Raw genomic sequence first — 27,710 nt, forward strand, 5'->3', positions numbered from 1 at the left:
TCTGGGGTAAGGGGCACTTTTCCCTCACTAGAAAAAAATAAAGTTGACCATACTCTTAAACACAAAGTTGCACATATAAGACCAACACATAAGTGAGACCCCCTCCTCTTCTTCCTCCTGGGATCTAGGGACAGAATCCTTTACCCCCATTATTTATATTTAACATTGACATCATGGGTCATCACAGTTACAGGGGGAGATGTTTGAATCCACCTGTATCACCCCCCAGATGACAGGGTAGGCACCTATCAAATTATTTAGCAACAAATATTGGAAAGATCACTACTTGGCAACAACCCACAATATTAACCCTTTACAGAAAATAGTAATCCCAATAGGGGGGTTACACATATATTCAGTGGTAAATCTTATTTGGTAAAGACAGTCACATTTTTTTTTTTTTTTTAAATATTCATAAAACATTTTTATTTGAATTGATATAAATACACTTTATTTCACTGGGGGGTGGGATTGCTGTTTGTGCTGTTATGTACAGTCTTACAGGCACAGGGCAGGTGCAGCATATATAGCATGTCAGTTGAGTCTGTCTGACTACATTGAGTGACTATCCAATGTCCAGTCTTCCATCCTAGTCCGACCCGTATGTTTTAGTTAGCCTGGGCTCTCTTTCTGTTACAGTACTGTCTATTGTCTACTATAAAAGCAGTATGAATACAACAACAACACAGTCAATTCACTATCAGTGGGAGGGTTAAACTGATACAGATATTATTTAGTTTAAGCAGCCTGCCGGTTAACCACAAGCAATCGCACACACAGAAACCCTGCGAATGTGACACATTATTCACTTCAAACTCTTACAAACAAACCTAGATTATCCTTATCCACAGTCCTGGTCTTTGTATTTGTTATAGCAACAATTCCCCCCCCACCCCCCCACCTAACATCACTTGCTTTATTTTACAGTATGGAAACCAGGGAGTCCGCAGAGCTGAACTGCACTGTTTCCCTGGTTACTTACCAGTAATGTTATGTATTGGCGTTACTTCCTAAACTTGTTGCTTTTTCCTCCGCAATATAACAAAGATATGCCCTTTCCTCTGTTGCTCGACTGCTAAAACTCTGACTCATTCTCTCCCGTCTTGATTACTGTAACCTCCTGCTGTCCGGCCTTCCTGCCTCTCACCTGTCTCCCCTACAATCTATCCTAAATGCTGCTGCCAGAATCACTCTACTCTTTCCTAGATCTGTCTCAGCATCTCCCCTCCTGAGATCCCTCTCCGGGCTTCCAATCAAATGCCTCATCTCACACTCCATTCTTCTCCTCACTTTTAAAGCTTTACACTGTTCTGCTCCTCCTTACATTTCAGCCCTAATTTCTCGCTATGCACCATCCCGACTCTTGCGTTCTGCTCAAGGATGTCTTCTTTCTACCCCCTTTTTATCTAAAGCCCTCTCCCGCCTTAAACCTTTTTCACTGACTGCCCCACACCTCTGGAATGCCCTTCCCCTCAGTACCCGACTAGCACCCTCTCTATCCACCTTTAAGACCCACCTTAAGACACACTTGCTTAAAGAAGCATACGAATAGCACTTTGAACATTCTGAACACATGATACATAAAGCTTGGCCCCCTGCAGACGCACTTACCAGAACTCCCTCCTACTGTGTCTGTACGTTCTCCCTACCTACCTGAGAAAAAGCGTAAATAAGAAACACAGTCTGAGGTTATTTTGAAACAGAATAACACGTGAATTTATTCAAGTCAAGTGCACAACGGAGACAGCTTCAAAACAAAAGCTCTCCCAACAATAAACATGGTATGCCATATATTTATACCCTAAATCCTAAAGCTCCACCCCTTTATGGGGGGGCTTGCACGTCACTAAACATTACCTCATTTTTTAATACATAACAATACTAAAGCTGATGTCATTTTGTAATACATAATAATATTGTATAACTGCCTGTCAGCTAGAAACCATTATGGGGTTAAATGGGATGTGCCTATTCTGCCACCTGGCATTTGTGTGAGAACTAGTTTATCTCATGGGTTCTCACAACCTTTAGCCTGTTTACACTTTCAATTTGAAGCTGATTGGATGAGGAAGGGTCAGTAAATTCAGCTAAGAGCGATAACATTCCATTTTCTGCTTCACACATTTGTTTATACAGAAATGTAACACAGAAATTAAGACTCACAGAGACAAGACAAGATGGCGGATTGAAATATTCACACAAAATGGCTTCATCCTAAATGCTGTTATGTTGTTATGCCAGACCCCCTAATATCTCATCTTTGTCATACCAATTAGATTGTAAGCTCCTCGGGGCAGGGACTCCTCTTCCTTAATGTTATGTTTATGTCTAAAGCACTTATTCCCATGATCTGTTATTTATATTATCTGTTATTTATTCGATTACCACATGTATTACTACTGTGAAGCGCTATGTACATTAATGGCGCTATATAAATAAAGACATACAATACAATACTAGGGCAAGTAGGAAACTGCAATGGATGATGATACTGTATCTAAGACTGAGATTATAGTGCAGGCTACATTGATGGCGACGTGACCGGTGACATCATCCGTCACAAAAGTTGTAATTGAGTTTTCGCGATGTCGCTGGCTGCAAGGGGCGGTTGCGTCACGTAGAGGCTATGTGATTGGCTTATTGCAGTCACGTGGTGAGGCCATTGCAGTAAATATCATAATCCATTGAATTCATTGATTTTGGTCACTTTGTCGTGCCCACAATAGTCGCACATGACGGATTACATTTACTTGATTTGCCACGGCACGCCGTCGCTGTAGCCAGGACTATAAGCGCAGCCTAAGGCTTCCTACTGGAAAACATGACGCGGGAAACTAAATTAGCAATTTTGTTACCCATGGAGGGGACTAAAATGCCACTAACTTTACTGGTAAGTGTATCAGGAACCAGGGCGTCAGCTTAACATAGCAGCTCTGGGAATTGCCCGGTTCAAAAACTTTAAACGTGGGCTAAAAATAAAATAGCAGCTGGGATTGTTACTTTAATACTTTGTTACTTTACTAAAGTCTTGCTGTGCAGCATGATTGGCTTATCGGAAAAAGCTTTACCTACACTTTTTGCATCCTTTGTTCACAAGCCAAAAAATAAATAAAACAGAGAATAGCTTTGAAATGTTAGACTAATGAGCAGCCTTGGTATCACTGAATAAATAAATAATTTACTCACAAACCATTTTAGATGTTAAAACACAAAAGCATAATAGTTTAAATTAAACATCCATTTCTCTGGATAGTAGGCCAATATCTTTCATCCAAAGATACAGCAAGCAGACCAGTTTTTTTTTTCAACACCTGAGAATGTCCCATCATTTGAAAGATTCAAAACTGCTCTCTCTGAATGTCAAGGGAGCCTCTAAATACTTAGCATAAACATGCTGAAGGGATCAAATTGACATTCACACGCACTATAATCAGTGAAAGTGAGAAAGCTTTTAATCTGGGACTGCTTGTAAGGGGATACAGTATCTCCCAATTAGGAGTCTAGACTGATTATAAATGATTAGTGTTTAAAAGGCCAAATATCAATAAATTTGTCTAGTCTGGAATACTGATAGGGGGATGAAAATTAATTGAATAATCTTATTTAATAATTTGTAAATTTCCCGAAGCATTTAAGCACTTCTAGAACATCTAGTACCTGACATATCAGTGTAAACCATAGATATATCTGTGTGCGAGTCAAATGGATTTCTCACAAATGCAGGCTAGGCAGATAGGGATATTATTTGAGAATCCTCTACAGATCCATCCTAACTCTTGTAGTTTTCAGATTGAGCTGGCACTTAGCAAGACCCTAAGGCAATGTTATAGGGCAGCAGCAAGTCAAGGTGAAATGCCATTTATATTCTTTCATTAACCCTCCCAGGCCTGTCATTAAATATGGCAGGCTTAGCATTTTTCACTTCAAATAAAAGAGCACTGCTAATCCCAGGAGGCTGGCATTTTTTCTATGCCTAAATTGATGAACAGAACTAGGTCAGCAATTTTCAGTTTATTGACAGAACACTATTTACTTTTTGAAGTATTAAAATGGTATTTATAAGCCTTAGGGTTGAAAGATGACAAAAGACAAGAGTCTTATGACAACCAGACCATTATTTATCAAAGTTCTATTTCTTTATTTTTTGCAAATTCTGGAAATGCATTTATGATTAGATTTTTTTTTTTTTTAATAAACACAATATCAAATAAATCTTAGAATAGTGAAATCAGGCAGTGGGTTTTTTAAAAAATTTCCTATATACATGTTTTGTAACATGTTCTATATATTTCATAAAAAGCAAGACTCTTTTTGGGGTCTGAATATATGTAAAATTGTATATGTAATACTTTCCTATTAAATGAGAAATATGCTACAACACCTTAAGCAAAAGGATATAAACAAATACATAAAGGTCTTAATTTAAGGATCATACATTTTTTTTCTGAAGTAGTGAATATCAACAAAGTTTATTTAATGAGCTTGTAAATTAGTTATTGTTTCACATTTACCAAGTCATTTACTATCCAATTAACTGCAATGTTTTTCTTCTTGCCATGTCCAGAATTGCAATATGAACAACTTGGCTTAATATCCAGGTTGCGATAAACCTGGTTTGAACTAAATAAGAAAGCTAATTAAAAACACAGCATTTAAAAATAAATCTTTAAATCAAATACCTTGGTCCCTATAGATGAGCAACCTTTTCAACAAAATTCAAATCCCCTGCGGATTTGCAAGTTCCTTTTAGTCTCAAAAGAAAAATGTTTTCCCCCCTATTACGGAAAATGTAAATATGCAATGTATATTAAAAGGGCTCAAACCCCACCCACACCTTCATAAAAAGATTTCAAGGTACAAAGGCAGCGGCCATTATCCGATTATTTTATGGGTTTAATTCCGTGGCACACCGGGCTTGGTGCTGGATTTCTTTAAATTTTCCCACATTAAGATGCGAGTTTGCTAGTGTTTTTATCGAGTGCAGAAAATTGAATTTTAGCATTGTCTGCAATGCCGTCGAGAAACTCAAGTGGGCGATCGCGAGTTATTGTCTTAAAAATCTAATTGCAATGCAACCTGTCTTTTATTCCCATAGAGTAGTTCAAGTGTGTGTGTAATTGTAATTTGAAGATTAAAAATATGAACCCACAAAAAAGTATTTTTAACTAATTAAATGTTTTATTTGAACAAGATAATAAAGATAAAAGGAATTATACAAAAATGCAATGTCTTGTCTTCTTCCGAATGTAAAATGTTTATTCCACGCATTCATGTATGTCAAAATGGAACCTTGTTGAAACGCATATGTGTGTCATCATATTTCTGCGCATGCGTGTCATTATGGAACCTTGTTCAGAATAAAATTACTGTAAAGTAAGATACAGTGCATTTCCTCACGGAGTCCCTAGATATCTGCTGTACAGTAGTACTGCTGTTAGTGTATCTAAATAGTATAACCAACTTTTATTTTCTAGATTTATTTAATATACTGTATAAATGAGACATTTTTATATATTTAAGTGCCTTTAGAACTTTACATTACAGTATGCATAGTGTCTGTAAGTGTATGTAAACAGTAAATGCAACATATTTTTCATTTTTTATAGTGTATGTCAAAGATATATTTAGATACAGTATATTTAAATGACATTAGTACTTTATTTATAGTACTACTGTAAATGTATTTAAACACTAAAACCAACTTAATTTCAAGATTTATATATATACAGTATGTCAATGAGATATTTATATATATTTAAATGCCTTTACAACTTTACATTACAGTATGTATAGTGCTACTGTAAGTGAATCTAAACAGTAAATACACCTTATTTGCAATATATTTATACTGTATACAGTACTGTATGTCAACAATATCTTTATTTACAGTATATTTAAATGCCTTTAGTACTTTATGTATAGTACTACTGTAAGTGTATCTAAACAGTAAAAACATGAACACACCAAAAAGTATATTTAAAAAATGACAATTTTTATTTGTACAGGATAATAAAGGAAAAAAGAATAATACAAAAAAACAACGTCGCATCTTCTTCAAAATTTACAATCTTGTCTTTTTCTTATTCACACTGGCTGGTGCTTTTTGGACATCTTGGTCTGTAAAAAAGAAACAATATTCTATATTAGCAATCACACTGTATATTATGCAATCCAGATTTATGGGGGTTTGGGGAGAAAGGACATGCCATGGGGAAAAGTACATTATGACTACATTGTGACTACACATTAAGAAACTATTAAACCATGATGCCACTACAGTCCATTATTATATCTTTTGTTTTTTGGGGGGGTTGGGGGAGACAAACCATGCATTGCATTGGGTACAGCACTTTATATTAAGACTAGGGGTTTACATTAGCTTTTGGGGGGTTTGGAGGGAAAGGACATGGCATGCATGGATTTGAGCACTGTGTCATACCTGGAAGTATAGCTGGGAGTACTTCATGCACCAAAGTAGAGGGGGTATTTTCTGTGTGTTGTCTTCGCCCAGCTCCAGACATGCACATGCAAAACAGAAATAGAAAATAATTATTCAACTATGACGCTAGTGCAGTCCATTATTAGATCTTCTGTTTTTTGGGGGGGTAGGGGAGACAATGCATACATGGCAGGGGGTACAGCAGTTTACATTAGGACTAGAGGTTTACATTAGGTTTTGGGGGATTTGAGGAGAAGGGACATGGCATGCAGGGATTTGAGCACTGTGTCTTACCTGGCAGTATTGCTGGGAGAGTTTGCTGCACATTGTCTTCGCCCAGCTCCCAACATGCAAAATAGAAAAGAAGCATTAAACAATTAAAAAAATTTTTAACAATCAACTTAAAAAAAAAAATTATATTAAAAACCATTCACGGCGCATCTTTATTTGTAAATAAATGTAACACGTGTAGTCTACCAGCAAGTGGATGGACCACCAGGGAAGAGCCCTTTTATGCCTCAAAAGGCCATTTATGCTATCTCTCACGTTTCTCAGAAGAAGCCCGTTATAATTGCACTCTGTAAATTTGCAGGAAGCCCCTTCTTGTACTTATTGCCTTCATAATTTGCGTTTTGGGTCTACACACTGTACATTTCACTGACGTGGTGTTTAAAAATTAACTGGGAAAATTTGTGCGGGTATCCATCGCATTGGGTCTTGTATTTCACCCTGATGATCTGTGAAAGGTTGTTCAGCATGATGTCTGAAAAATGTCCACAACATTCTGTTATGAGATTTTAAATGTGAAACATCTACATTTAATAACGTCTTCAGCGTACAAGGACAATTAACAATGGATCACTATAATGGACACAATTTGTATCTGTTTTATAAACACCTGCACATTGACTACCCACTATCCACAGTATAGTCTATGCAAAGTGCAGGGAGAAGGAGTGTCTCAGTGAGTAAAGACACTGACTGGCACTGAGTGTGAAGCAGAGGAGCCTGGTTCAATTCCCAGTGTCGGCACCTTGTGACAGCATAAACAGGAGAGCAAAGGAGCACTGCTAGCAAGAAGATCCTGAGGAAGAAATCCTATAGGAAAAATAATGGGCACACTGTTGGAACTGCTGCCCTAAATAGGACAGGTTGTGGATTATGATTGTTCTGCGCCCTTCCTCACAAGGTGCATTAGGACTTTGCTTGTCAGTATAGGTCTTATGGAAATCTTTTAAGAGGTGTAGGTTATTGGTCGTTTAATAGAAAAACAGAGCACTACTGCACTATGGCAAAAGTGAATAAAGGGTTAATACGAGTGCGTGCCCATGAAAAAACAATTTATTGGATACAAAGTAAAAACAGCATCATGGAGGGGTACACAATATCGCCACCAAGGTGACACCTTGAGAAAGACCAATGGTCAAAACACGTTGGTGGGGGTCTTGTGTACCCCTCCATGATGCTGTTTTACTTTGGATACAATAAATTGTTTTTTCATAGGCACGCACTAGTATTAACCCTTAATTTACTTTTGCCATAGTGCAGTAGTGCTCTGTTTTTCTATTTCTTTCATCTTCAAGCTACTGGAAAACGGAGGCACACCTATACCTTGGAATTGATGGATACACCATAAGGACTATATCCACACAAACGTGAGTTATTATACTCTTGTTCCTTATCTCAGCTTATCCACTCCGATGTTGATATGACTGGACACTAGTTTGTGTTAATTCTCACCACATTGCAAGTGGAATCTGGGCCAGCTATTCGGATAATTGTGGACATTTGTGCATTTAACAAGGAAGAAGTGTGGTTTATTGTTATATTCCTGGACGGTATTTCACTAATGCAGTTTATCTACTCATCTTTAAAGCTGCAGTTCAGTCAATATCCTGCATGTGTGTTTTTTTTTAAATAAATCAGTTCTGCAGTAAGAAAAAATACTTTTAGCATTTTCTGTTTTTAAAAAAACAACTTTGAAAGACCAATTTTCTTGTATTCTATTTTAACAACCATTTGCTAAACCACTGCCCCTTCATGTCCTGTCACAAGCCCTGGCACACCCCTTTGTCAGCCCTGCCCTCCCTCTAGCACATGTCAGTGCAGGAGTGCTCATGAATATTCATGAGCTTCCACTGAGAGACAGAAGCAGAAGAAAAACAGATCCCTTCACTAATTATGTCACCAAATTTCGCCTATCAATACATGGAGAACGAATTGACCTGCAGCTATATAGTTCTTTAGGTAATTAGAGATTGCACACATGAAACTATTGAAGTAAAAAAATAAATTAAAAAAAAAAAAAAAAGACTGAACTGCAGCTTTAAGGAAGTGATTTTTCTGTACGTCTGGAGGATAGAGCATCACACAGCTGTTTATATTATTGGTCGTTTAAATATACTTTGCATATCTTTCAGGTGTGCTACTTTTGGAACACAGGTTTCTTTCCACTTGTTGTTTGGAAGGTAATTTGAGGGAATATATACAGTACTTGGGACCTCTCTCCCTGCCCCCTTCTTCCTTATTTCAAGGTTTGGAAATTAGTATGAATTAAAAATGGTAGATTCAGGACAGGAGAATCCGCTCTAATTTTTTTCCCATACAATCCGCCTTCGGATATCTGTGTGTGCATGGGATTTTGACTAATTCCCTGATCAATGCATGATAAAATACACAACTTCCTGACAGCTGTGTAAAAGTTCACACATTTTGTACACCCGTTGAATTCTGGACCTTTCCCAGTTGCAACATTCACAAAGATTCATCTGAGTGTTAAAAGTAGGCTTCAATTTTGGACAGAAATTAAGTAATAAGGGCAGAGAATTTAAAGAGAGAGGAAGGCAAATCCCACATTACTTTAAAGGCCCCATTTACTTATGTACAGTAGCACTGATACTACTTAACCGACTCAATTATTGGTGAGACATTTTCATGTAACAATTGTAAATGCAAAAATATTGAGACAATATTTGCATGCCGTTTAAATGACAAAAGAAGAAGTCTGAGGATATGACAACCTCAAAATGTTAGTCATTAGTCTTTCAAGCAATTTTATTAGGCCCCATGGCATGGTTTATTTAGGCAGCTTATAGGCCTTCCAATTGTTAAGATGAAATAGTCTGCAAGAAGCAAAAGTTTAAAGCCCCAGGAATATAATATTGACATACAAACATACATAAATAAAATAAATGTAACATTTCCTGGGTGATCAAGAGCTATTTTCCAATTAATGAGGGTCTATTTTGCCTTAGTGGGACTGAAGGTAGAAAAGAACACAAAGGAAAGGGGAAATATTGCTTTTTTTTTTTTTTTTTTAATATTCCTACAGTACTTGTTACTCAATAACTGAATGCAAAATGTTTTTTAAGATTACTATTAATTGATACTCTTACAACTATTATTATTCTTTATTTATACTGCAGTAACATATTCCACAGCTCAGTTCCATGAGAGTTGAAAGACAATAGCATACCAAACACATGAGCACCAATCAAAATAGGTGAGAGGGTCCAAGACAATTAGTGGAGAGAGAGATGGTGTTTTGAAGATTATCATCATTTGTTAGTTTCAAAAAGGATATCAGAAGGGCGAAGGATAGGCCTCTTTGAAGAAATGAATTTTTAAGGAACTGTTAATAAGTTAAGGTAGTTAAGGAGGTATAGACTACAATCTGGGAGAAGAAATTATAAGAGAAGAGAAAATAAATGGTTAGAGCATGTAGGAGTGTACTGTATACAATGTAATAGTGTAGGGGAGGAAGTTAGGAATAGTTTTGCAAACACCTTTGGGCTAAGATTATGAATTTAATTCTTAAGATATACAGTATGTAGTAAGGTGCATAGTAGAGCAGCAGAGGAGGAATGGTACAGTACACAAAGTGAATGAGTCTAGTCTTTAGTATAGACTGGGGAGAGGGTAGGTGGAGGGAGGAATTACAGTTAGGTGATGGTTGCAATAGTTGAGACAGGATGTTGTAAGTGAATGAATTCATTATTGGAGTAGGAAGACGTAAGTATATTAGTATAACACTGTTCTTTAAGTGGCTTGTTGCAGTCTTTGTTGCTTTTAGCTGTACTTGGCCACACTTGTCATTGTGCGACAATTTGCCATTTTGGTGCTTCTGTCCCCTTAACCCTTTCTCGCTCATCTGGTTCCTGTGGCACACAAGAGAGGCAACCTAACGGTGGTACTTACGTGCAGCGCGCGGGCACTGCATGGGTTCCGTCAGCCTCTTCTGTTTCTGGTCCCAGGGCACTCTCCCGGTCCTCTGGTGTTGACGCGCAATGCATATGCTGTGCACGGTCTCCCCGTCGGTCTGTGGTCCCGGCCTCTCGTTCCCGACCCTGCTGTCAGAACTATACAGCACAACTGTACTATGCGCTCCTCCTCTGTCCCTGACGGCCCCGCCTCAGGTCTCTGCCCCCGTACTGGCGCAGGTGTCATGGCGCGCAATGATGGCGAGCGACCGGTCACACGCGCACTTTCTGATGCGGTCTCAATTGACTGTGCAATATGACGCACCTGCACGATCCAGCAGCCTATCAGGAACCACGGTCCTGCTTCCAGGATGCCTTCTATTTGTGTTAGGTCCTTTAAATATCCTCTCTGTGCTCCCATACCTCGCCGAGCATAACTTCTTGTGTGACGCTTACCCTCGCTGCTCGAGCCTGTCTGACTACCTTGCTGCCTGAAATTGCCTGGAACCTTGGACCTTGTGTTATTCTCCTGCGCTGACCTTGGCTTTGGATACGACGACTACTCTGTCCTGCACCGACTCTGGCTTTGAAATACGACAACTCTACTCTCTCCAATCCTGATCCCGGCTACGTACCCCAACTCTCCGCTACTCTACACTCCTAGACCCGACAAGTATCACGTTTACGCCGTCCTCTACTACCCTGATCCGGTCTGCAAGACTATCCTACACTCTAGACGCGCCCTCGCAGTTGTGGTCGGCATTCTATACCAATCCCTACCTCAGCCCCGCGGTCGCACCTTGCTTGTGGTGAGCTACGCATTACACATTGCCATGGTGGTGGGAAAAGAGTCTTAACCACAAAGAAATAAGGAGCAGCAGTTGCCATTGAGCCTTAACACTCACAACCTTCTATAAAAACAAATTTAAAGCTAGGTTTCCCGCTGCAGCCGGCGGTGCGCACGGCTGCGTGCACACCTCTCACCTGCCCCTTACCTCTTCCCTAGCAGTGCCCGGTGACTCCTCACTTCCGGGCTCACTGCATACAGTGACGCGTCAGCCAGCAGGGGATACAACAGGATTGTGTTCCCGTGCTGCGATGCGTGACATGGTGTGCCAGGGAGCCAATCAGAGGATGTTTAAGCTCTGTGGGAAGGAGCTGTGAATTGTGAAGTTTTGAAGCTGTTAATTCCCAGCTCTCCGTTTCAGCTGCCTGTTTTGTGCAACATAAATTAGTTAATTCTTTTGGCTGTGGGCCAGACTGTTTCTAACTTATCATAAATATAGAGACATTAACTTCATGGAGTATTTGAGGGGGTGCTATTGATTATTTGCCCTCTGTTTTATATTCATGCTCTGTGTTCCAAAAGCAGGAAATAAAGTCTTCCTCGTGCCGCAATCCATCATTAATTAACAGGAGCGCTGAAACCAACCAATTAAACCAGCTGTACCCAAAAACAGCACCACCGATTGTTTTGTGCTAGTCTTTTGAAGAATCTCTGCTCTCAATCCCGGACAAAGCCGCATAGAATGCTGGGAGATGTAGGTCTGCTGCTGTCCTTGTACAACACAAACCACACCAAGCTAATGGTTTTAATGTCATGGCGCAGCCCACCTGACCCATTTTGGCCATGCCCTCCCCCCATGCCTAAAATAGCTTCCTACAAACAACAGATCGTGGTGAAGCACTGTGCACGCACAGCCAGGACGCCAGGCGTGCTTGCAGGCACGTGCATTGGGACCTTAGCCTAAGGCTGAAAGGAAGGTACTGTATCCACAACATCATTATCAGCCTCAGATGGCACTTCTTAAAGTAATTTAGAGAGATTAGACATTAATAGCAAAGCAAATACATATGTTCTTTTGAATCTCTGTGTGAGTGACAGAACAGATCCTGTCTGTCTCTGAATGTACTTCTACAGTAAAATAACCATTTAAGCCCAGGGAGGCTGATACAGAGTCACCTCCTAACCCCAGGGACAGTGAGGAGCTACTGAGTGTGCTAGGGCATCACCATCAGCAACACCTGCTAGAATGCCTGTGTGGGAAAATATCCACACGTTCTCTTATTCTTTTTAACTCCTTATCCACTCATTTTACCAAAATGTTTGATTGTCATCAGCTTACCATTTTCTCTGTTAAACAAACCATTTTGATTATTATTAGTAAGGTTCTCATTACACTGCACTAGATATATAAGCCCATGCTTGGACATTTTAACCCCATTTGGGGCATTTTCACATATCATTAGTTGCAGTCAGTGTAGGGACCAACCTGCCTATGAGACTTACCTTGGCGTTTGGTGGCAGGCTTAGGCATTATTTGATCAAAGGATGTAACTAAAAGTCTCCTTTATCTCATAGATTTGCACATCATATATATATATATTTATTTCACATATATTGTTAACCCGAGAAAAAAAGATGCACAAATGCGTACAAGGGAAAGAATTAGTAATTATTTATTAAAACAAACACATAAACAGCTGAGAGGATCCAACCCCTCCTCAGCTCAATGGGTAAACTGCCCAGATACATGAACCATACATATGGTCTCTAAACATAGAATATCCTAAGACAGTAAAACACACACAACACAAGACAGTCAATGTTAAAAATAAACAAAGAGTGTACTAACAGCCCAAGGGGAATTGAATAAAAACCGCCATATTGGGCTATAATACCGCTGACAGGGGGAAACGAACACTCACACTGATGCAGAGGTGGGGGTCCACGGATGACCGCACAGGATCCGGATCGCGGCACCGGGAAAGATGAAAGCAACCGCCACTTGAGCCTCAGGCAGGCTCCGTCTCAGCCTCTCAGCAAACACGCGCAGAATGACCTGTCGTGACCTCTACGCGTTTCGCACCACGTGCTTCGTCCTGACGAAGCACGTGGTGCGAAACGCGTAGAGGTCACGACAGGTCATTCTGCGCGTGTTTGCTGAGAGGCTGAGACGGAGCCTGCCTGAGGGTCAAGTGGCGGTTGCTTTCATCTTTCCCGGTGCCGCGATCCGGATCCTGTGCGGTCATCCGTGGACCCCCACCTCTGCATCAGTGTGAGTGTTCGTTTCCCCCTGTCAGCGGTATTATATACTGGCGACACAGTTTATTACACTGCGGCCAGATCCGCAAGCCGGGAGATTTCCCGGCTTGCTAGTGGCCGCCCCTCGGCGTGCCGCGCGTCATAGACGCGCGGTCACGCGTCTTCGGGAGCGTGCGCCCCCTGCACGCGCGTCAAGGGGCTCCCCGAGGGAGCCCTGGTGTCCCGCGATCGCGGGACAGCGGCAGGGGGTTCCGGGGGACCCGGCGGACCCGGCAGCGGTAGGGAGAGCGCCCCGATCGGAGGGCGCTCTTCCGCTGCTTCGGCGCGCGCCCGTCACTCTCGGGCGCGCGCCAGGCTACTGCTGCGGCACAGAACGGGCAAATGCTCGAATAAACTGTGCCGCAGCAGTAGCCCTCTATGGCTGTTTTTATTCAATTCCCCTTGGGCTGTTAGTACACTCTTTGTTTATTTTTAACATTGACTGTCTTGTGTTGTGTGTGTTTTACTGTCTTAGGATATTCTATGTTTAGAGACCATATGTATGGTTCATGTATCTGGGCAGTTTACCCTTTGAGCTGAGGAGGGGTTGGATCCTCTCAGCTGTTTATGTGTTTGTTTTAATAAATAATTACTAATTCTTTCCCTTGTGCGCATTTGTGCATCTTTTTTTCTCTGTTTCTCAGGGTGTCCTCCCCCCTTTATAGGGGGGATCACCTCTGAAGTAGGAGCTTCTGGGGAGACGCTCCATGCAAGTGCAGCACAGGGATCTTTCCAACCATTACATCTGCAGCACGAGCGCTGAATGTCCTTTTCTCTGCTATATTGTTAACCCATTAGGCAGAAGCGCAGAGATTCACTTTCCGTTTCTCATTGCACTCCATTGCACAGTAGCTAGCTTACTGCTAAATATAAAGATCTATTATCTTTTTTATTATTATTCTTTCCCATGCATTTTTACAATTTCAGACTATCTTCACAAGTTTAGCTCGTTATGACAAAAGGCATCTGTCTTTTACTGGATTTTTAACATTACGTCCAATGATAAAACAATCAGTAGTCTATTCACATCACACGTGTTGTTCCATAGGGTTTGTCCTTGGCCTTTCCTTTTTCTATCTACATTCATCTTCTTAGTTTTATTTTTTTTTGTCACAGTTGTTAATCTCAGTTGTGCAGATACTGTAGCTTGAAGCTCTTCTATACCTCAGACTTTTTTCTACTTTAACCTTATACATTAGAAAGATTTAAACTAAAGCAAAGTTTGATTAGATTGAGATTTTACATTTTACTTTTAATTACTCTCACTCTATTTTAACTAATCAGTGGGACTTCCTCTCCCAAGTCAAAAACGTTGATGCAATAATTTAAACATAGACTATGAAAGCCCTACCCTTCCTCAATTACATTATTAAAGCGTCTAAGCTTTATCTTTTATACATTTAGCACATATATTACTATCAAAAAATGGTATTAATACAAGCTCATCCAAAATTAGCTATTGTAACAAATTTGGGAAATTCCCATAATTTCCACTGTTACATTTCCTTAATTGAATTCTAATAAAATTGGTATACCATATTGTCACTCCCACCTTTCTTACCTAAATAACAGAGGTAGTTGTCTTCATTGTTCCTAGTAGACTTTAACCCCTTACGCACAACATACTGTACATGTCCCACATCCCATGGTATTGAATAGATAATTTCTTTGTTTCCTCTTTTCTCTAAGCAGTGGAGCAAATACAAATTACACCGTATGAAATAAGTAGTGTACTTTAGGTGCCTGCTGATAGGGTTTACCTTGATGTGGTTGAAGGCTTAACATGTTTTGGTGTCAGGGTCTCCTAGACATCCTGCTCCTAGCCATAGTTCCTTTCTATGTCCACTGGGTGTGCTGCTGGTTTTTGTCTGCTCTGGGGTTCATCTGTCTGTGTCCTCTTGTTGCTCCTGTCCTCTTTCAATATAGCTCTTTTTTCCTGTTCCTCCCTTGCCTTTTTTTGTTATCTTGACTCCTTCTGCTGCTGCCCTGATCTGATCTGACCTGACCTGACCCCTGTATCCTGATTACTTATTAAAGGCCCTTTCTATTGAACTAGATTGCCCCAATCTGTTTCCTGCTAGCAAGTCCCAGTTCCTGCTCCTGCTCCCTAGTCTCAGTTCCTGCTCCCCTGCCTTCCTGTTGCCGACCCTGCTTGTGACCTTGATATCCTGCTTGCTTCCTGCCACAGAACTCTGCTTGTAACCCAAACAATCCTTGCCAGTCCCAGTCCTGTTCCTGCTCCCTAGTCTCAGTTTCTGCTCCCCTGCCTTCCTGTTGTTGACCCTGCTTGTGACCTTGACGATCCTGCTTGCCACCTGCCACCGAACCCAACGTGTGACCCCAAAAATTCTTGCCTGCTCCCCGCTGTTCTGGCCACAGAGGTCCTACCTGCTCCAGGAGTCTCCCTTTGACATTTGGCCAAAAGATTGAACTAAATGACCCATCCTGTTATAATGGAGAATATTACTGAGTTTGATTAGAATTCAATTGCAGTGATAAAGAATAATATCACAGCATATGCCATCATATCCCACAATTGTGAACAAATATTCTTGCTATAGCTGTTTCAGTGGAACGGACCATTGGTCCCATTTTCTTTCTATATGTACCAGTTATATCTGTTTTTTCTTCCTCCTTTTTGTGAACTTGCCAGCCTCCCAAAAAATCCCCTAATTGTCTCTGAAAACCTAAACATACTTTCACTGTTTATTTATAGGTCTCTGTTTTTAGGATTATTTTGATAAACCTGCCACTCAATATGACAAATTTTAAAAGGCCACCAATTCTCTACTATTTATTCTTTAATGCATTTTTACCTTCCTATACTTGCATAAACCTCACAAAATTTTAACCACATTTATGATTACTTTGAAATAGCCGATTTTGTTATTCTATGCTACATATTCTTGACTTACTATCTATCTTTTGTCTTTAAGTTACTTCTTTGGCTTATAAAATAGATAGAATCAGACATGATATAAAAACTAAGATATTTTCTGCTCAGTTTGTGTCTTTGCATATAACGTTTTCCTCATCACACAGTCTTCTTTATCTGATATAAATCTATATTTGTATCTGTTAGCGTGTGCTTATGCTTCCTGTCCAATGTCAATTATCCAATAACCTATACAATTACATTTTCGATATTCTCTTTTTTTGTATTGCATAAACGGAATGCATTTAAGCCGAATTGATAACTGATAGGAGAGGAAGATGTCAAAACTCAATATCATAAAAGTTATACCTGATTGCATTTCACCATGACTTTCTAAAAGGATGCTATTAATTCATTAAAATACAATTAGTATGCATTGCTATTCTTTCTGCTGAGTCTAACAACTTAGAGAACCAATAAAAAAAAATTCCACGCAGAGTACATTTCCCTAAGAGAAAGCTTTTACATTGTGGTTTTTTTGATGACATTAAAAATTCTCACTTTATTATTTTTGAATGTCAGACAACATAAACAAATCATTTAGATCATTAAATCACAGAAATAGAGGGGATTGACAGTAATCTTACCTGTATATCTCTGCATACAGTACTTGCTTCTGTGAATGATATTATAGTGTGGAATTACTTATACCTCTACACGTTTAGTTATATACACAATAGTGAAATCCATAAGTTCGTATACAATCCGTTTAAATGCCAAACAAAAATAATATTTGCAGAATTGTCAGCCTCTGAATTACACCAGTATTACATTTCTGCATGACTAGTTTGACCCAAAACGGTTGTCTATGAAAATATATAATAAATAAAGACCCTTTCAGCAGGTACCTACACTATCAATTTTACACTGTGTGCTTTAAACCTGTAACCCCTTAGGCACCTCATACGTCACAGATCACATGCTATTGAATATTGTATTGCATTAGTTCCTCTTTTCTCTAAGCAGTGGATGAAATACAAAGGACACAGTATAAAATGAGCAGTGAAGTTGCCTGCTGATCGGGTTTACCTTGATGTGGTTGCGGGTTTAACATGTTGTGGCAACATATTTTTTGACTAAATGACCCGGACATATGAGAAGAAAAAAAAACCATAGAAATAAAGGAATAAATATGTAAGTAAATAATGTGTCATTGCGGCTCCTTTGTTTCCTGTTAAACACGAGAACACATTCCAGTGAGATGGGTAGGAAAGATAATATAGTTATGTTATGAGATGTTAGAATTTATAAGTTTGTGTGATTGAGTCTATGCTTTTGTATAGTATGTTTAGACGGCTCTATGTAGGTACTGTATCATGAGGTGTGTGTGTGCTACTGTGGTGCGTCAAAACAAAATAGATGTTTCTTCTGTCTGAAACACGAAAAATGCATGTAGTATATTTCTACTGTTTTTAAAATTTGGCACATGCAGCTATGGTACTGTATGTTGCATCAAACAAATCACTTATCCAGAGAAAACCAATGCAGAAAAACACATCACACTTTTTTTTTAAAGTATAGATTCACCATTATGTAAATATAACCCCACCCTAACTCCTCCCACTTGCTCCATAAATCCCTCATCTCTTCACAGACAGACGCAGATGTAACCCAAAATGTTACAACTTAGATTTATAAATAGGCGCTGATATATATATATATCTCAGAACATCCAGGGGGAGCATATAGTGGGTTGAGAAAACAAAACAAGATACACAAATATAAGTGCAGACGTAATGCAATCAGTGAATATATGTGGCAGTGTCTTGGCTCATATAGCTGTACTACCCACAGGACTAAAGTGTATATATAGGCAGTTGGCAAATAGGGTTGCCACCCTTGATGGTATGAAGGCACCGGACCCCCTATCGATACTCCGTCAGCATAAACCGCATGTGTAAAGAGAGAGAAAACTACATAGTGCGATCAATAATATAAACTTTATAAAAAATGAATGGGTAAAAATGCGCACTTACAATGTGCTAATATAATAAAAGCATTGGTCACAAATTGTGAGTAGGAGTTGTCCCGAGCAGCTCACTGCCTCCCTGGGTCATCAGGCTGAAAGCCACGGCACTGTATCCACTATCGGAGCCTCCCTCTGTGCGCCCGTCTGATCCTCTGACGTCACGGCTGCAGGTTTGGTTCAGCTACGGGTCGCCTCCAAGACCAAAATAGGTCTGCTGGTTTCCTCTACGCGTTTCGCCCAGCTACCAGAAACTGTTCTCGGCAGGAGAAAAATAAAAAAGGAGCCAGGAATCAGCAGATGGCAAATAGGTGAACACAGGCTTTTTTTCACGTCTTCAATCTGTTATTCAATGCATTAGAGATCTTTGTTTAATACTGTCTTCCGGCAAATATGAATGTAGATGCATCTATTTTCTGTCCAGGAGAAAATGTGTGGTTCAGCCTTGCTGACGTGAATTTTTCTATTTCAGGATGCTCCTTTGATGACCTTTCAGAAGTAGGTGCATTCCTTTCTTCCTTCCTATTTCAACATCTGCAGCACATGTACATCACGGGGAAGCGGTAACACTGGATGGGAAGTGGAGGCGAAGCGACAGGGACGTTGCAAGCTTCTGCCAGCAGCAGCAGCAGCAGCAGCAGCAGCTCAGGCACAGAGCAATATAACAGTGAATTCACTGCTGCTGCTGCTGCTGGCAGAAGCTTGCAACGTCCCTGTCGCTTCGCCTCCACTTCCCATCCAGTGTTACCGCTTCCCCGTGATGTACATGTGCTGCAGATGTTGAAATAGGAAGGAAGAAAGGAATGCACCTACTTCTGAAAGGTCATCAAAGGAGCATCCTGAAATAGAAAAATTCACGTCAGCAAGGCTGAACCACACATTTTCTCCTGGACAGAAAATAGATGCATCTACATTCATATTTGCCGGAAGACAGTATTAAACAAAGATCTCTAATGCATTGAATAACAGATTGAAGACGTGAAAAAAAGCCTGTGTTCACCTATTTGCCATCTGCTGATTCCTGGCTCCTTTTTTATTTTTCTCCTGCCGAGAACAGTTTCTGGTAGCTGGGCGAAACGCGTAGAGGAAACCAGCAGACCTATTTTGGTCTTGGAGGCGACCCGTAGCTGAACCAAACCTGCAGCCGTGACGTCAGAGGATCAGACGGGCGCACAGAGGGAGGCTCCGATAGTGGATACAGTGCCGTGGCATTCAGCCTGATGACCCAGGGAGGCGGTGAGCTGCTCGGGACAACTCCTACTCACAATTTGTGACCAATGCTTTTATTATATTAGCACATTGTAAGTGCGCATTTTTTACCCATTCATTTTTTATAAAGTTTATATTATTGATCGCACTATGTAGTTTTCTCTCTCTTTACACATGCGGTTTATGCTGACGGAGTATCGATAGGGGGTCCGGTGCCTTCATACCATCAAGGGTGGCAACCCTATTTGCCAACTGCCTATATATACACTTTAGTCCTGTGGGTAGTACAGCTATATGAGCCAAGACACTGCCACATATATTCACTGATTGCATTACGTCTGCACTTATATTTGTGTATCTTGTTTTGTTTTCTCAACCCACTATATGCTCCCCCTGGATGTTCTGAGATACTTCTAAACTTTGGAACCCGTGAAACAGGTCCCACCAGTGAGGTTTGAGCTGGGGGATTTTTTGGTCATCACATCTATTTAATTTTATCATTTACACCATTATTATTTATTCACTTCTTATTCAGCTGTTCGCGCCTTTTTGTTCACCTGTTTACACAAATATATATATATATATCGACTTTGCAATAGAATTTGCCCTTTGATAGTATGGGTATGTGTCTCAAGGCAACAGTGAAGCAATTCTCGGGCAAAAAAAGGCACAAGATGTATCCAATCCATGATTTCTCTTGGGGGCACTGCTCTATCTACCGAGGTCTGCTTAGTCAGCGATCTTGTATGGGTAAATTGGCTTGTTGAGGTATAGGCCACCTTTGCATTAAACTCTAATGGAGTTAACTGTTGTCTTTAAAAGGAGCTTGACCTATGAATTAATGGTATCACTGATACAAATAAAATTTGGCATGCAAATTGAAATACGCATATATATCAAAAAAGCGCTGGGCAGACCGCAAGCCACAGTGTAAGAATAAATTGTTTGACCATGCTCGAGGGTCTCTCAAAACCCGGAGGTGGAGAACCCTCCAGAACCTACAGTGCACCATTGTGTGCTTAACGGGAGGGGCTAATACTTTCATTTGTCCTGGGCCCCAAAATGTATTTTGGCAGCCCTGTTTGCATCCGCGGATGTTGAGAGGGAGACTATTTTTATTTAGAGACACCTTCAAACAACACGTGGAGGGATACCTGTGGACAAAAAATGGGCACAGCTGAAATACAGTACTTGAGAAATATGCTAATTGCAGTCATAAGCATATTCCTCCTCATCCTTCTGCACCAATACATTTGAGTGAAGGTGAATGTCCCTTTTTTTTTTAAGTCGAGTGAATTTTAAGCAAATCTGAAGTAGAAGCAGGCTTTTCCAGTGATGTTTTGCTAATAAATAAGTGACATTTTCTTACGGTACGCAAATGTCCAATATTCCCCCTTTTCCCAAATGTGCACAATCAATCATTTCTCACATATATATCTCAATATCTGGTAGAGTATACAAAGTAATGATTTGTGTGGTAATTAAACAAATATGACCCATACAGAAACCCAAGGAAGAGAACTTCTTGGCATTTTATTGCTTTGAATCCAGCGAACATTAGTTTAATAAAGTGCAGTACACAAACTTTAATATGCAACAACCCTCAGAAAATGCACATATGTTGCATGCATTTTGAATAAAAGAAGCTTCTCAAAATAAGTACATTTTGTTATTTCCTTTGGGATGAGAGCTATATTTTATAGTGCTGTTATGTATGTGCAAGGGGATTAAATAGAAAATTATTCTGCAATTGTATTGTCATTTCCATATAAACTGGTGTCATTTTTGTGTGTAATAATAAAAACCTGTCACTCAAGGTCAGAACTTTTGCAAACATTAGATAAAACATTCCAGGGATGATTGAAAGTATTTTATCAAATATCTTTAACCATTTGGAAAAGTGGTATAATAGAACCATCATTAAACTTTAAGAACATGCCTCAGGACTTAGTGGCAGGTCCTCGTGACCTTGGTAAAGTAACTTTCTCATGCCCACAACTTAGATTCTAAATTCCATGGGAATAGTTTTTTATTTTAAAATATATGAAGTTCCTATTTTCAATGTTTGAAATATGATGGTATAATACATTAACTTTTTAACAATGCAAACTTGTATTTAGCATGTAAATGTCTTTATATATTTAGATTATATTAAAGTTGTTTTATATAAATATAACTGAATTTATATTCTTTTGTCCTTAAATATAAGTGTCACTTCTTTTAGAAAAACATTGTTGCTGCAATCAACCCTTATAGGTTTTATTTCTGTCTTTTTATTGTGCCTCTATCCCTCCAAGTTGAAGAGGTAACATGTTGTGCTTTCATACAGATGTAACAGAGCTAATTGTTCTCTCAGTGGTGCATTTCTGGTTTCTGTTTTTTTTTTATTGCAGCAAATGACCCAAAGTACGTAATGTTGAACATAACGTTAATTCAGGAATAGAGCCAGTGACAAAGTAGATTCCCAATGGAACTATTTAGTGGTTAAGCCCAGCAGTGGGCTGGTTAAATCCCAGGCTAATAGCAGCCTGAGCTAATTTGCCAGCTTCCAGTTGACTCTTTAAAAGACTGTCTCTCTCAAGAGAACCCTGCCACAAGGTCTGTTTTTATGGACACTGTTCTGCTGCTTGTGGGAACAGTGGACTTGAACTCCTCTATTTCTGCCAAAGGGCACAGCCCTGTTTGGGACTGTTTGTTTTGATTGCTCTAATATGCTGAAAGTAAGCTATTTTATGGTCCGTGTTTTGAGACTGAAAAAAAGTCTGCAACAGAGCCCTTGCACAACCTTAACACTACAGTTACTCTTATACTATATTGTGCGTCTCAATATTGACTCCATAAGCACCAAATGTATGTAAATTCGTAATCTTTCACAGCAGTTTTAATTAAATAAAATATTCAATGCACTACATTAGCATTCAAATAAAGTAGGGATTGGGTTAGTATTAGGCATACACTGACATTAAGTATTGAGGGGGTAGTGGGCAGCAAGTGAAACATGTTTTAAATGATGTATAGAGGTAAATCTAATGTAACATCACCATTCTAAGCTGAGAGCAAAAGATGATCATGGTATAGCAAGAAATACAACTTAAAATGTAGGTCAGGTATAGCTTAGGCCCCCGGAATAAGCTCTGTGAGGGATAAGCTCTTTCAATAGGCAGTTTGCTATTGCAGCTTGGATGCATTTTTACTGTGTCCAGGGGCGTGCCTAGCAACAACCTCAGAGAGTCATTCTGGGGAGGATACTGGCTGGGTCACATGCAGTTAATGTGATGCCTGTCAGTATCATACCCGCCCTATTATGGGGCAGGGTTACAAGCCCATCCCCTGGGTATATACTGAAAATTCTCCCAGAAGTCAGGGCCCTCTTCCCTCCGCCTGTGGAGTGGGTAATATGTACCCTTTATCCCAGAAGGGGATAAAGGAGCTCAGGTGAGGAGGGGGGGGGGTGACATTGACCTCAAAGCCTGGAGGTTTCTGCAAGAGAATGTGATGATCTGACTGCTTTGTGACAATAAAGATTCAGTGGAACCATCTATCTGTGTGGCTAAACGTCTGGGTCACTAAGAAGTTGCCAGTATGGACCATCCTGGTCATGTTAGGATCCTAGCTAGCTGGAGGCACTGTAACCATGGATGAACCACCCTGAAAACCTGTCCTGATATCTCCCCACACCACCACAGAGTAATCAGAGCCCCCTGTTCCAGCCTCACAGGTACTCACCGCACCAGCAACACCAGGTAGCCGGATGATCTCACTTTGGGTGGGGGTACAGGTGCTACAGAGGGAAGAATAATTTCGTAGTTGATACAGAATTTTATGGGAAGAGAGGAGAAGGATTTAAGAGTAGAACCTTCCATATTGTTCTGAGATAAAGTGACATTTTTCTAAAAGCAGGAATTGGTATATATGGCATACTTTTGAGGCAAACATATCTAATAGTAGTACAGTACATTAAATTATATTAGTAGTGGTCAAAATGTGAGAGAATTAGAGCATAGATTATTTTATTTTATAGTGAGTTGACAGAAGAATGGAGAATTTTAGCAATATTATCGTAAAAGAAAACACAATTTTAGCGAGGGCATGGAGAAAAATAGGTATGTGTAAACATATAAGCAACATGGTTTAGTGACTGGTTACATTTAGAGATGGGCAAATCCGCCCATATATGAATCCTGGATTTTCTCACATTCCCCCCCCCCCCCGTTTTACTGTGTAAATTAGATTGTCGGATTCAATCCACGCAGATTCGTCAAAAAACGCCATTAGATACAATCCATTGGTGGATTCTTAAGAATCCACGAGTGTATTGGTAATAATAATAATAATAATAATAATAAAATAATAAAACTTAAAAAAATGTGAATCGCCCTTTTTGAGATTGACTTGAAGTTTGCTTCATGGAGATCATTGGCTACATTGTAATGGCAGTTTCAGTGAAATGAGCTGCACAGAAACGATATTACAGAGCTTAAGAGTGAAGAACGTTGTGCATACAAGAGATCAGATATTACAGCAAAATGCAGGAGGGGGACATGGCAACAGCTGAATCTCTCTTCCTTCATCCAAAGTGTCACTAAATGGACACAGATATATAATTTATCATTCCCAAGAGTACATTTATACCACTCATTACACTTCCTGTGAAACATTTACCAGCATTGAAATACGCTACCACATACCTCTACTTAAAAGATAAATAACAAATAACATCCAACATAACAATTCTATTACTACTGACTGAACCTACACATACAGTAAATGGGTAGATAAGTCAGAAGTTGATCAAACATAACGTATAGTATAAAACTAAATTCTGGAAACAGAAACATAACAAAAAGCCAGTTTGATATTGAAATGCATTTTTTCTTGATAATATTAGTCTGTAATATTAATATTACAATTTCCTGTATTTGCCAAAAACATAACATACAGTATGAGAGTTTTCACTTATAAGTAAAGATATACAGTATAAAAAGCAGAACCACACAATTTATCATTTAAAAAAAGTAACCAAATAAATACTTTATCACTCTTAGGGGGGGCGATTCACAAAGCAGTGATAACTGCTTTTAAGTACAATAAAGGCCTTTTAAGACCGTTACTGCCTGCTATGCGATTCCCTAAGCAGTGATAACAGTGCATTTTTTCAGCCAGGGAAAAAAAATAAGTCAGATCAGGTAAAAAGGCAAATGTGCTGTTTTTGGCCAGTCAGCGCGATTCACTAAGCAGTGATAAGTGAATTGTACTTTAAAAGCATGGCAGGTTTTTGCACCAGTTAAACGCTGGCACAAATGAAATGGAGCCATGAAGAAAATCATTGTTTTACGTTTTTTCGCCACACAATTAATACAACAGACTGGCGGGTGTCCCCGGGTGATCCCCACGGGAGTCCGGGCCCTCGGGTGATCCCCGCGGGAGTCAAGGGATCTAGCTTGCCTATGGTACTAATCCTGTGCGCAAAAAAAAAACAGCCAATACTTTCAAATAAATATACCCCCGCTGCCCCCCCCCCCCCTAGCCCCCTAACACATACAGTATGATAATAGTTAATGGATAATAGTGCATTTGCCCATTAAAAATTAAACATTAACAAACAGAAATAAAGTAAATAAATCTTGCACTCACCCCTGCCAGGCTGCCACGATGAAGGCTGTCCTCATCACCATCCATGTCCTCCGTTGCCACAAACAATACAGTACGATAAAAAATACAATCTAATTCTCCTAACCCCTTAATCACCTTAGAAATTAGTAACCGCTATAGTAATTTAGTAATTAAGGTGTTAACCCAAACTCTCCCAGTACCCACCCAGGAGACCTAACCACCCCCCCCCAAGCAACTACCCCACCCTTCACCCATTCATTGGTACAGTGGGTACATCATGCTCATATAATATGGGCATGATTTACCCCTATTGCAAGAAATGGTGAAGGAATAAAAAAACAGGCCCAAATAAAACAACATGACATTGCAAAATGAACATATTACTAATGTCAATCAAACAAATGAATAGCACAGTGGGCACATCATGCCCATATAATATGGGAATGATTTAACACTATGCCAGTAAATGGTCAACCTTAAAAAAAAAAAAAAAAAAAAAAAACATGATCCAATTCATTCAAAACAATCTGAAACTAAAAACAAATAAAGAAGTAAACCAAACAAAATTACCACCAATCAATTAATCAAATCCAAAATAAAGGCCAGAATAAACAATTAAAATACCAAAACAAAACTATGAATAGATAAAATAAATATCTATATAAACTGCATCATTCAAAATCAAAGTCAAAAAATAATCCAACATTAAAAAGCAAACACCAATCAAAAACCAGAAATAGACTATTTAAAACATCAGAAAAAAATCCTGAACACTACATCAATTTGCAATATAAATAGCATACAAATTTAAAATCAATGAAGCAATTTACATGTAAAATACATACAAGCAAGCATTTGCCAAAACAACCATTGCTTTTAACTACATGTATGTATGCATATATGTATAGCCCTAAAGGCTAAATGTAAATACATTTGTAATGAATGTGTAAAAAAAAAAATGCAATCACAAAAAAAATACAATAAAAAAACCTGTAAATGAAAAATAACTTACATTCAATATTTTTCCGTACCTTTAGATGTCTTCACCCTCCGATTCCTGTGGTCACCGCAAGCTCTCGAACCAATCCACAATCCCAAACAGCAACGGGCCATAGGTGAAAAAAATCTAAAGTAATTTTCTTCTTTTTTTTCTTCACCTGTAAATTGTAATCCAATTTTGGGGTCTTCTTGGGTCTTCTATCTTCATCTGTATCGTCTTCTTCGCCTGGCACACCCTTGTATTCCTATTGGAGGAGGAGGTCCTCCTTCCTTGGCTTCTTGCTGTCAAATGAGACTGCACAGGCTTTTATAGGCCTGTGACGTCACATTTGAGTGCAAATGGTTCACACGCCTCTGTTTGGCTGTGAAAACCATGTGTTTTTTTTGTTTTTTTGGTGACTTCATATAAAGGAAGTGAAGCCAGCCAATTAGAATGGCTGTGCTTCCTTTCCCTTTAACATGACGTCACATAGTACTTCAGCCAATCAGATTGTGGGAACTGTATCACCAATCTGATTGTTTGTTGTAGACCATGTGACTCCCCTTGGATGACGTCACATTCTTTCCCAAAAATCTCTGTCATATGGTCTATTACACCTACCCCTGCTGGATTTAAATCCCCCTGTCACATGACGCGGGAGCTTTAAAAGCACAGGGGATACTGCCACCCAATAAGTATCTTATGAAGTAGGGGGTTCCCAAGGCTGAAACCAATGTGTTTCAGCTCAGGAGACCCTCTGCTCATGTACACTATGATCAAAATCAATATTCTTAATGCACGATCACTTGTAAGAGCCATGCGTGGATACGCCACGTCTCCATGCAGCTCTTATAGGCTGCTTTTTTTTTCAATCCGCTATGGCGCTTTAGATTTTTAAGCGCGATAGCAGGGGGAAAAGAAAAGAAAACAGCTTGCGCGATCTGGCATGTTTTTGCCTGCACCTAACCAAATGCGCTTCACTTCTTACTGAATCCCACATCTAGATTCATTTTTTATTGTGGGATTACAAATTTACCAATCGGGTGCAAAAGCTCACTGCTTAGTGAATCGCCCCCTTAAAACCCACCCAAACTCTTGTACAACTGTAGAATATATAATTCTGTCATCTGGTAGACAGCTGAAGTGTATTGCTTTATTTATATAGTGCCATCCATGTACAAAGCACTTTAAAGCAGTTATACACAAAACATAATAGGAATAGGTACTTCAACATAGAAGTTGACATTAGGAAAAGGAGACCTTGCTCTGAAGAATAAAATCTAAG

Source organism: Ascaphus truei, chromosome 2, assembly GCF_040206685.1.
Source record: "Ascaphus truei isolate aAscTru1 chromosome 2, aAscTru1.hap1, whole genome shotgun sequence".
NCBI lineage: Eukaryota > Metazoa > Chordata > Amphibia > Anura > Ascaphidae > Ascaphus > Ascaphus truei.